This window comes from Herpailurus yagouaroundi, unplaced genomic scaffold (genome assembly GCF_014898765.1).
Source record: "Herpailurus yagouaroundi ecotype Mexico unplaced genomic scaffold, PumYag 142, whole genome shotgun sequence".
NCBI classification, from domain to species: Eukaryota; Metazoa; Chordata; class Mammalia; order Carnivora; family Felidae; genus Herpailurus; species Herpailurus yagouaroundi.
Window position 1 is genome coordinate 4,777,185 of NW_024412397.1, and position 10,726 is coordinate 4,787,910.

Genomic DNA, 10,726 nt, shown 5'->3' on the forward strand with positions numbered 1-10,726 from the left:
TACTCTGGTTTTATGTCAGCAATCATTGGAATTCTTAAACCGCTGAAGATTACAGAAAAGCTCTTTATCCTACCTGGGATATACACATAGGGAAAAAAACAACTGCATGAAGACAATGTCAAAAATAAATATAGATTCAGCTTACATCTAACAGTAAATGCATATTTCTCCATGGTCTTTCTTATATATTTAAATAAAGATAAACCTAGTGTTCCTCATTCTGAAAAGCACACCTGTCAACACTTCCTGTTCTTAATAGCTCTGCTATTGAACTTACGGCCTCTGACTTCAACAATTTTAACACGGCAGAATTAAAAATACTTGAAATCACATAACACCCAAGTACTAAATATCCAGTTCTATTCCATGAAGATGAAATATTGCTTTTTGTGAAAACATGGACAAATCTTTCAAAATGTGAATAAGTCATAAGTAGACAGTTTTATGGTTTTTTGAAAATGCCCATCCTTGTTTACCCACCAGTCATATCTAAAAATAGAACATTACCTTCATGCATCTCCAACATTCCCCTTCATGCCTTCTCCCAGCCATTTACCCACTTCCTCCAGAAGTAATCACTGTCCCAACTGCGAAAATTGTAAGTTAATCTTGTTAATTTTGAACATTTCTATTAATGGAAGCATACAACATGAATTCTTTTATGTCTAGCTTCGCTCATAAACATGTCCATGAGATCCATATTGTTGAGAGTAGCAGTGTCTTATTTTCATTACTTACATTTCATTTCCATTACATAATGGATAGTGTTCCATTGTGTGTGTATATGCTTCATTTTATCCTTTCTGAGGTTAAATGGGCAATTAGATTGCTGCCAGTTTGGGATTATTATGAAGAATGTTGTGAAGGGAATTCTTATTAAGAAAAAAAGTCTGGGGCGCCTGGGTGGCCCAGTCGGGCGTCTGACTTCGGCTCAGGTCATGATCTCATGGTCTGTGGGTTCGAGCCCCACGTCAGGCTGTGTGCTGACAGCTCAGAACCTGGAGCCTGCTTCGGATTCTGTGTCTCCCTCTCTCTCTCTGCCCCTCCCCTGCTCACGTTCTGCCTGTCTCTCTCTCTCTCAAAAATAAAATAAAACATTAAAAAGAAAAAAGTCCTAGAAGGCTACATACATTGTAATCCCATTTTTGTAAAGCTCAGTAGTTCTCCAAGCAAAGCTAAACAATGGGGGCTCCTGGATGACTCAGTTGGTTAAGTGTCTGACTCCAGGTTTTGGCTTAGGTCATGATCTCATGGTTTCATGAGTTCAAACCCCATGTCGGGCTCTGTGTTGGCAGCACAGAGGAGCCAGGTTGGGATTCTCTTTCTCCCTCTTTCTCTGCCCCTCGCCCACTCATGCTATCTCTGTCTCTCTCAAAATAAATAAACTTAAAGCTGAACAATGAATTATTGGTATATGTGCATAACTATTTTTTTCTATAAGCAAGGAAATGTTAAACACAATTCAGGATAATGATGATTTTTGGATGGCAGAAGGATGGGATATGGGAGGAACCGTAGTCCCCAAGTCAAGTGAAGGGTTCACTGGTGCTCATTTATATTATTAAATTTCAAAACATATATGTACCTCCACTTATACTAAACATTAAATCATAATTTTTAATTAATAAGGCACATAATGTCATAGGACCAACCAGAATTTTTATCCTGGGAAAAACTTTACTGACAGAATACATTTTGATGACAAGCTTGTGGACAGGCTAATTTACCAAGTGTATGAGTTACTTATGTTTCTGTTTGTCACTCACAGGCATTCCAGATGGGAAAGAATCCTCTTAAAGATTCCACCTCCAGCTTGACTGAATGTATCTCTTTTATGATGATTAAGGTTGTCGCATTGTATTAAATCATATTTAAATTTTCTGGACATACAAAAATTAGGCCATTTTTTTGGGTAAGCTAGTACCACATGAAAATAAAGCCATTTATTTTTTAAAAAACAATTTTTTAATGTTTATTTTTGAGAGACAGAGTATGTGAGCAGAGGAGGAGCAGAGAGAGAGGGGGACACAGAATCCAAAGAAGGCACCAGGCTCTGAACTGTCAGCACAGAGCCCAATGCAGGGCTCAAACTCACAAACTGTGAGATCATGACCTGAGCCAAAGTTAGACACCCAACCAACTCAGCCACCCAGGCACCCCAGAAAATGAAGTCATTTCTAAGAAAGATTACGTGAGGAAGAGTCAGGTCTTTAGTCAGGAAGCTGGCATATGATGATAAGCCCCAGGTGGGGGTTGAGGCTGTGTTTACCATGCACCTTTGCCTGGAATTTGAAGAGTTTGGATGTCTAAGATTGTATTTATGGGTAGAGCATAATCAGCTGTCCTCAAATATATGGAGGGAGCCTGGGACTTACTGGGTGTGCACCTCATAATCACTTAAGGAGATTTGAGAATTTGACAAACTTATTGAATTAACACTGCTGCTTCATTTATTAAAGATGAATAGACTATATCAGGCTCTAGGATCATAGTACGTGGTGGTAAATTATTTTTTTGCTTCCTTTAGCAAAGTTCATTTGAATATTCTGGCCCTGCTATAAGAAAGCAAAGAGAGAGCTATTTATCCATATTTCTTCCAGAGTGCCGAGGAAGAGAGTAGGGTGATGGCAGGTGGCAGGGAGTGATGTAGTAATCAGTGATAGAATCAGGAAAAGAAGGATACCTAGAGACTAATATTTACTTCCTTCTAGCATCAACCTTACAGGTCCTAAATGATATTTTTGTTCAGGTAGGTAACTTTCTGATATGGGGATTCCAGCTTGCAAGAACTCCATTGCCCTCTTCATCATTCACATTACTTGTACACTTATGTGGATGCATTGAGCACTTTGGGTAGGTCCTATATGTGCACATTGTTCATTTTAACTGTTATCCTGCTGCTGCAGCAATTAGACTCTCTCTGTTTCCTAGGCTGGGAAAGAAAGAAAACAATTTACCTTTAGTAGATGTCTCAGGAAAAGCTAGAAAACTTGGCTAGTTCTCTTGCTAGTGACAGATAAATAAATTAGTTCACGTTTTTCTGTATGGTTGTAATAAAATTATATTTCCAAGTTCTTACATGCCATCTTCTATATCACATTTGTACCTATGTTAATTAAAAAATGCTTTTGGAGCACATACTAAATGCTAGGCCCTGTGCTGGAGACATAGCTATGACCAAACTGTACCTTCCCTCGAGGAACTCTGGGCCCAGTGAGAAAGACAGACCCGTAGAATGATGACTTAGTGGGTGTGTGATAGAGATGATTAGAGAATCAAGGAATACTGAGAGGGCACTAGTGGGAGGGGAAAGTGTGATCAGCACATGCCTCCTCCATTGGTGACCCCTAGGCTAAATCAGAAAGGGTCCTGAGTCCTAGACCAAGAAAAAGGAGTTGGGAGGAAGGAGTAAGAAGGATACTCTGGTAGAGAAGGGGGCTTGAGCAAGGGTATGGGGGCTTGAGCAAGGGGGCTTGAGCTAAAAATAGCTCACTGTTGCTAGGCTGTAGGCTTGGGATGGAAATGGCAAATGATAAAGCTGGAGAGAGGCAGATTTTGAATGATTTTGGATGCTCTGGTAAGGAATTGGAACTTTAGTTATTGGAAGACATTGGAAAGTCTTAGGCAAGAAGTGATGTGATCAGATTTTAATTTTAGACTCACTGTTCTATGGAATATGGGACTGAGGAATTGGAGACTAGAAGGAAGAAGAACCTGTTGAGATATTGTAAACAGGTAGTAGGCAACTAATCATGAAAGGCAGATCTGGCAAAATGGTACGAGGAATAAAAGAGAAGAGCACTCATTAGATGTTTACGAGGAAAAATCTCTGGGATGCAGTGATAGAATCAATTTTGAGGATGACCTGGATGATTTACAAGCTTCTGACTTGGGAACACCAGCAACTGAATTTCATAGAACCGTCTGGAACCCTAAACCCTTTACAAAGTTAAATAGGATATCTGGAATTTTCCTTATCTATACCATCTTACTCTTGTTCTATTTACTTGTGCTAGAGACAAAAAGAGATTTTTAAAAATAAGTTTAATATTGCAGCCATGTTCTACAATCAAATATTTACTCTCATTATTTGCCTACTCCTAAAGATGTATTTATAAGGAAAATGTGCCTAAGAATGTATTTACAATAAGATAACCTGCATATAATTAACTTGTCATTGTTTGAAGTCAGTGAGGAAAATTGCCCTACCTGTGCAATGAACTTCAGACATTTGTATGAGATTTGTGGTCAGATAATACCCATTGCTCTCTACTTTTCATTTCTGCTGCTGCAGTCCAATTGATCAGAGATTCTCAATTGACATTTGGTATTATAAATATACATGGATAAAAACAACTTCAGTCATAGGTGCTTTATTTGAAAGTGAATAAAAATATACAAAATTTAGAAAATTTTAGATATTATTGTTAATAGATAGGAAATTATTGAGGGATCAACCAAATAGTCTACACATATTAGAGATTTAGATATTTTTAAAGGAAAAAGTTAACGTATGCTAATATAGTACTTAAAAGACCTGGATAGTTTTCCGGACAAACAGAAAGAAAAACTAAAGGAATTTGTGACCACTAAACCAGCCTTACAAGAAATATTAAAGGGGACTCTTTGGGGAAAAAAGGACCAAAAACAACAAAAACTAGAAAGTAACAGAGAACATCACCAGAAATACCAACTTTACACAAGGCACTATATTAATATCTATCAATAATCACTCTGAATGTAAATGGAATAAATGCTCCAATCAAAAGACATAGGGTATCAGAATGGATAACAAAAACAAGACCCATCTATATGCTACCCAGAAGATACATATTTTAGACCTAGAGACACCCACAGATTGAAAGTGAAGGGATGGAGAACCATCTATCATGCTAATGGATGTCAAAAGAAAGCCAGAGTAGCAATACTTATATCAGACAAACTAGATTTTAAACCAAAGACTAACAAGAGATGAAGGGCATTACATCATAATTAAGGGGTCTGTCTATCAAGAAGATCTAACAATTGTAAATATTTATGCCCCTAACTTGATAGAAACCAAATATATAAATCAATTAATCACAAACATAAACTCATTGATAATAAATCAATAATAGTAGGGGACTTTAACACCCTGCTTACAGCAATGGACAGAAATTCAACAAGGAAACAATGGCTTTGAATGACACACTGGACCAGATGCACTTAGGAGGTATATTCAGAGTATTTCATCTTCAAGCAGCAGAATCACATTCTTTTCAAGTGCACATGGAATATTCTCCAGATTATATCACATATTGGTTCATAAATCATCCCTCAACAAGTACAAAAAGATTGAGATCATACCTTGCATACTTTCAGACCGCAATGCTATGAAACTTGAAGTCAACCACAAGAAAAAATTTGTAAAGACCATCAATGTATGGAGGTTAAAGAACATCCTACCAACGAATGAATGGGTTAACCAGGAAGTTAAATAAGGAATTAAAAAGTACACGAAAGCAAATGAAAATGAAAACACAACTGTCCAAAACCTTAGGAGTGAGGCAAAAACAGTCCTAAAAGGGAAGTATAATGCAATATAGGCTTACCTCAAGAAGGAAGAAAAGTCTCAAATACACAACCTAACCTAACACCTAAAGGAGCTAGCAAAGGAACGGCAAATAAAGCCTAAAGCCAGCAGAAGAAGGAAAATAATAAAGATTAGAACAGAAATTAAATGACAATAGAAGCAAAGATAATGGTAGAACAGATCAATGAAACTAAGAGCTGGTTCTTTGAAAGAATTAATAGAATTGATAACCCCCAGCCAGACTTATCAAAAAGAAAAGGGAAAGAACCCAAATGAATAAAGTCATAAATGGAAGAGATTACAACCAACACCATAGAAATACAAACAATTGTAAGGATATTATGAAAAATTATATGCCAACAAATTGGGCAATCTGGAAGAAATGGGCAAATTCCTAGAAATGTACAAACCACCAAAACTGAAACAGGAAGAAATAGATAATTTGAACAAACCCATAACCAGCAAAGAAATTGATTTGGTAATCAAAAATCTCCCATCAAACAGAAGTACAGAGCCAGATGGCTTCCCAGGGTAATTCTACCAGACATTTACAGAAGAGTTAATATCAATTCTTCTCAAACTGTTCCAAAAAAATAGAAATGGAAGGAAAACTTACAAACTCATTCTACGAGTCCAGCATTACCTTGATTCCCAAACCAGACAAAGACCCAACTAAAAGGGAGAATTATAGGCCAATATCCCTGATGAACATGGATGCAAAAAATTTCAACAAGGTATTAGCAAATGGAATGCAATATACATGAAAAGAATTATTCACCATGATCAGTGGGATTTATTCTTGGGCTGCAGGGGTGGTTCAATATTTGCAAATCAACCAGTGTGATACACTACATTAATAAAGGATAAGAACTACATGATCCTCTCAATAGATACAGGAAAAACATTTGACAAAATACAGCATCAATTCTTGATTAAAATCCTCAACAAAGTAGGGATAGATGGAACATACCTCAACATCATAAAAGCCATACACGAAAGACTCACAGCTAATATTCTCCTTGGGGAAAAACTAAGATTTATCTACAGTCAGGAAGAAGATAGGGAAATAAACTCTCACCATTATTATTTAACATAGTACTGGAAGTCTTAGCCTCAGCAATCAGACAACAAAAAGAAATAAAAGGCATCCAAGTGGGCAAGAAAGAAGTCAAACTTTCACTACTTGCAGACAACATGATACTACATAGAAAACCTGAAAGATGCCACCAAAATATTGCTACAAGTAATACACATATTCAGCAAAGTCACAGGATATAAAATAAATGTATGGAAATCTGTTGCATTTCTATATACCAATAATGAAGTAGCAGAAAAATAAATCAAGGAATCAATCCCATTTACAATTGCACCAAAACCCATAAGATACCTAGCAAGAAACCTAACAAAGAGGTAAAAGATCTGTATGCTGAAAACTATAGAACACTTATGAAAGAAACTGAAGATGACACAAGGAAATGGAAAGACATTCCATGCACACGGATTGGAAGAACAAACATTGTTAAAATGTCTATACTATCCAAAGCAATCTGCACATTAATGAAGTCCCGATCAAAATAACACCAGCATTTTTTTCAGAGCTAGAACAAACAATCCTAAAATTTGTATGGAACCATGAAAGACCCTGACTAGCCAAAGCAATCCTGAAAAAGAAAAGCAAAGCAGGAGGCATCAGAATTCTGTACTTCAAGCTACATTACAAAGCTGTTATCGTCAAGACAGTATAGTATTAGCACAAAAAACAGAAACATAGATCAATAGAACAGAATAGAAAACCCAGAAATGGACCCATAACTGTATGGTCAACTAATCTTCAACAAAGCAGAAAAGAATACCCAATGGAAAAAAGACTGTCTCTTCAGCAAGTGGTGCTAGGAAACTGGACTACTTCTTTATCCCATACACAAAAATAAATTCAAAATGGGTGAAAGACCTAAATGTGAGACAGAAAACTATCAAAATTCTAGAGGAGAACAGAGGTGGGCTCTTTGACCTTGGTTGCAGCAACTTCTTACTAGACATGTCACTGGAGGTAAGGGTAACAAAAGCAAAAATGACCTATTGGGACTTCAAGAGAAAAAGCTTCTGCACAGTGAAAGAAACCATCAACAAGACTGAAAGCAGTGTATTGAATGGGATAAGATATTTGTAAATGGCATATCTGATAAAGGATTACTATCCAAAACCTATAAAGAATTTATCAAACTCAACACCCTAAAAACAAATAATCCAGTTAAGAAATGGGAAGAACACGAGTAGACATTTTTCCAAAGAAGACATCTAGATGGCTAACCAGACATATGAAAACAATGTCAACATCACTCATCAGGGAAATACAAATCAAAGTCAAGATGAGATACCACCTCACACCTGTCAGAATGGCTAAAATTAACAACACAAACAAGTGTTGGCAAGGATGCAGAGAAAGAGGAACCCTCTTTGCACTGTTGGTGGGAATGCAAACTGGTGCAGCCACTCTGGAAAACAGTATGGAGGTTCCTCAAAAAGTTAAAAGTAGAACTACCCTATGACCCAGCAATTGCACTACTAGGTATTTACCCAAAAGATACAAAAATACGTATTTGGAGGGGTAACATGTACCCCAATGTTTATAGCAGCATTATCAACAATAGTCAAACTATGGAAAGAGCCCAAATGTCCATGGACTGATGAATGGATAAAGAAGATGTGTATACACAATGGAGTATTGCTCGGCCATCAAAAGGAATGAAATCTTGTCATTTGCAACAAAGTGGATGGAGCTAGAATGTATTATGCTGAGCGAAATAAGTTAGAGAAATACAAATATAGTATGATTTCACTCATATGTGGAATTTAAGAAACAAAACAGATGAACATATGGGAAGGGGGAGAAAAAGAGGGAAACACACCGTAAGAGTCTCTTTACGATAGAGAACCTGAGGGTTGATGAAGGGAAGCAGGTGGGGGGGCGGGGGGAGCGCGAAATGGGTGATGGGCACTAAGGAGGCTACTGGTTGTGATGAGCACTGGGTGTTTTAGGTAAGTGGTGAATCACTAAATCCTACTCCTGAAAACAATATTACACTATATGTTAACTAACTAGAATTTAAATAAAAATTTGAAGAAAAAAAAAGACCTGGAAATAATGCAAATTATCTGTGTAGATACTGTATTTGTATTGGGATTCCATCTTTGCTGAAGTGCCCATTTGTTTGAGGGAACCAGCTCTCTATGGTTATACCTATATAATGACAAATATAATTATCAATGGGTAGGAAAAGGCTGTTCAAGCACATTTTATGCATGAGTGACAGAAAGAATTAGAAAATTAAAAATATAATCAGGATTGCTTATTTTTGCCCTACAGTGGAAGAAGACTGACTGCTTTTTATGGTGTATTTTTACCTGAGGAAATTTAGGAGTGGATTTGGCTTTTGTAAATGTTTACAAAAATGTCTTTGCCAGGGGAAGTCAGGAGGAGTGTGTGAATGTTTGTGTTCCTTCAGTTTCTCAGGTTTGTTTGCAAATTTGCCTAGATTTACTTCACTTTGGAGTACCTGCCAGATAAAATGTTTCCTCATACCTGTGTTTTAGAACAAAGAAGTCTTGTTGAGTAATAATCATAGCACTAGCTAAAATCTATTGATTGATTTCTATATGCCAAACCTTGTGCTAAGCATTTTACAAGCAGTGGCTTAGAACAGTTAACTGACTAGCTCATGGATCAACTGAACAGTTATGTATCTGATAAGTCACTCAACCAGGGGCAGGATCCAGATCACTATAGCTGAAGTTTTGTTTTTAACCACTTCTGGAGTTGGAACTGGGACTGAAATCTGGAACAGTATTGACATTGTATTACAGATGTAGCCATGACCTCAAGAGGCTCATTGCTCTGCTAGAAGTCATGGGGAGAATCAGCAGTTTTGAGAACTGTTAGGGAATCTGTTAGTATAATCTGGTTTACTATTTTTAAAGTGTATAGGAAAGGTATAACACTAAATGTATACATTTGAAAAGAGAAAACATCTCAGATCAATAATTTAAACTCTTGCCCTGGAGCAACTAGAAAAAAAAAAAAAGGGGAAAACAAACACCAAGCAAGCAGAAGGAATAATAAAGAACAGAAATTAATGAAATTGAAAAAAGAAAAATAGAGAAAATCAGAGACAAAAAGCTGGCTCTTTGAAAAGATCAGCAAGACTGACAAACCTCTAGTAAGGCTGACAACAAAAAAATGAGAGAAGTCACAAATTACTAGTATCAGGAATTAAACAGGATATCAATATAAACCCTGCAGACATTAAAAGGATAGTAAGGGACTATTATGAACAACAACACAGATAGATTTGACAATTTAGGTGAAATGGATCAATTCCTCAAAAAGTATAAACTACCACAAGCCACCCAGTCTGAAATAGATCATTTGAATAGTCCTGGAACTGTTATGGAAATTAAATTCATGAATTAAAACCGTCCAAAAAAGAAATTTGCAAGCCCATATGGTTTCGCTGGAGAATTCTACCAAACTTTTAAAGAACAATAAGACCAATTCTACACAATCTCTTCCAGAAAAATGGAAAAAAAGGAATAAGTCATTCTATGAAGCCACTATTACTCTGATACCCAAACCAGACAAATACAATGCATGAAAGAAAACTACACACCAATCTCTCTCATAAACACAGATTCAAAACCTCTTTAACAAAGTATAATTTAGCAATAAACAAGTGGGGTTTATTCCAGAGACGCAAGGATGGTTCAATATATGAAATCCAATGTATTCTGTCATATGTAAAGGCTAAAGAATGTTTGGAATGTTTGGAAAAGTGTTTCCTTCTCCATGGCCATGCATTCCTATGGAGGAGGTAAGCAGGGGGGAAGGGAACTCACATTTATGAGGCTCTAATGTGGAAGAGCTGTGTTGAGTCCCTAGAACCATGACCTGGATGTGTAACTTGTGTAGGTCTTTTTGGAATGAACTATTAATGCTGAAAAGGGCCTTAATAAATGTCGGATTACTTTATCACAGGCTGGGATTTCAAGTCCCCCCCCCCTTTTTTTTTTAATTTTTTTTTCAACGTTTATTTATTTTTGGGACAGAGAGAGACAGAGCATGAACGGGGGAGGGGCAGAGAGAGAGGGAGACACTTT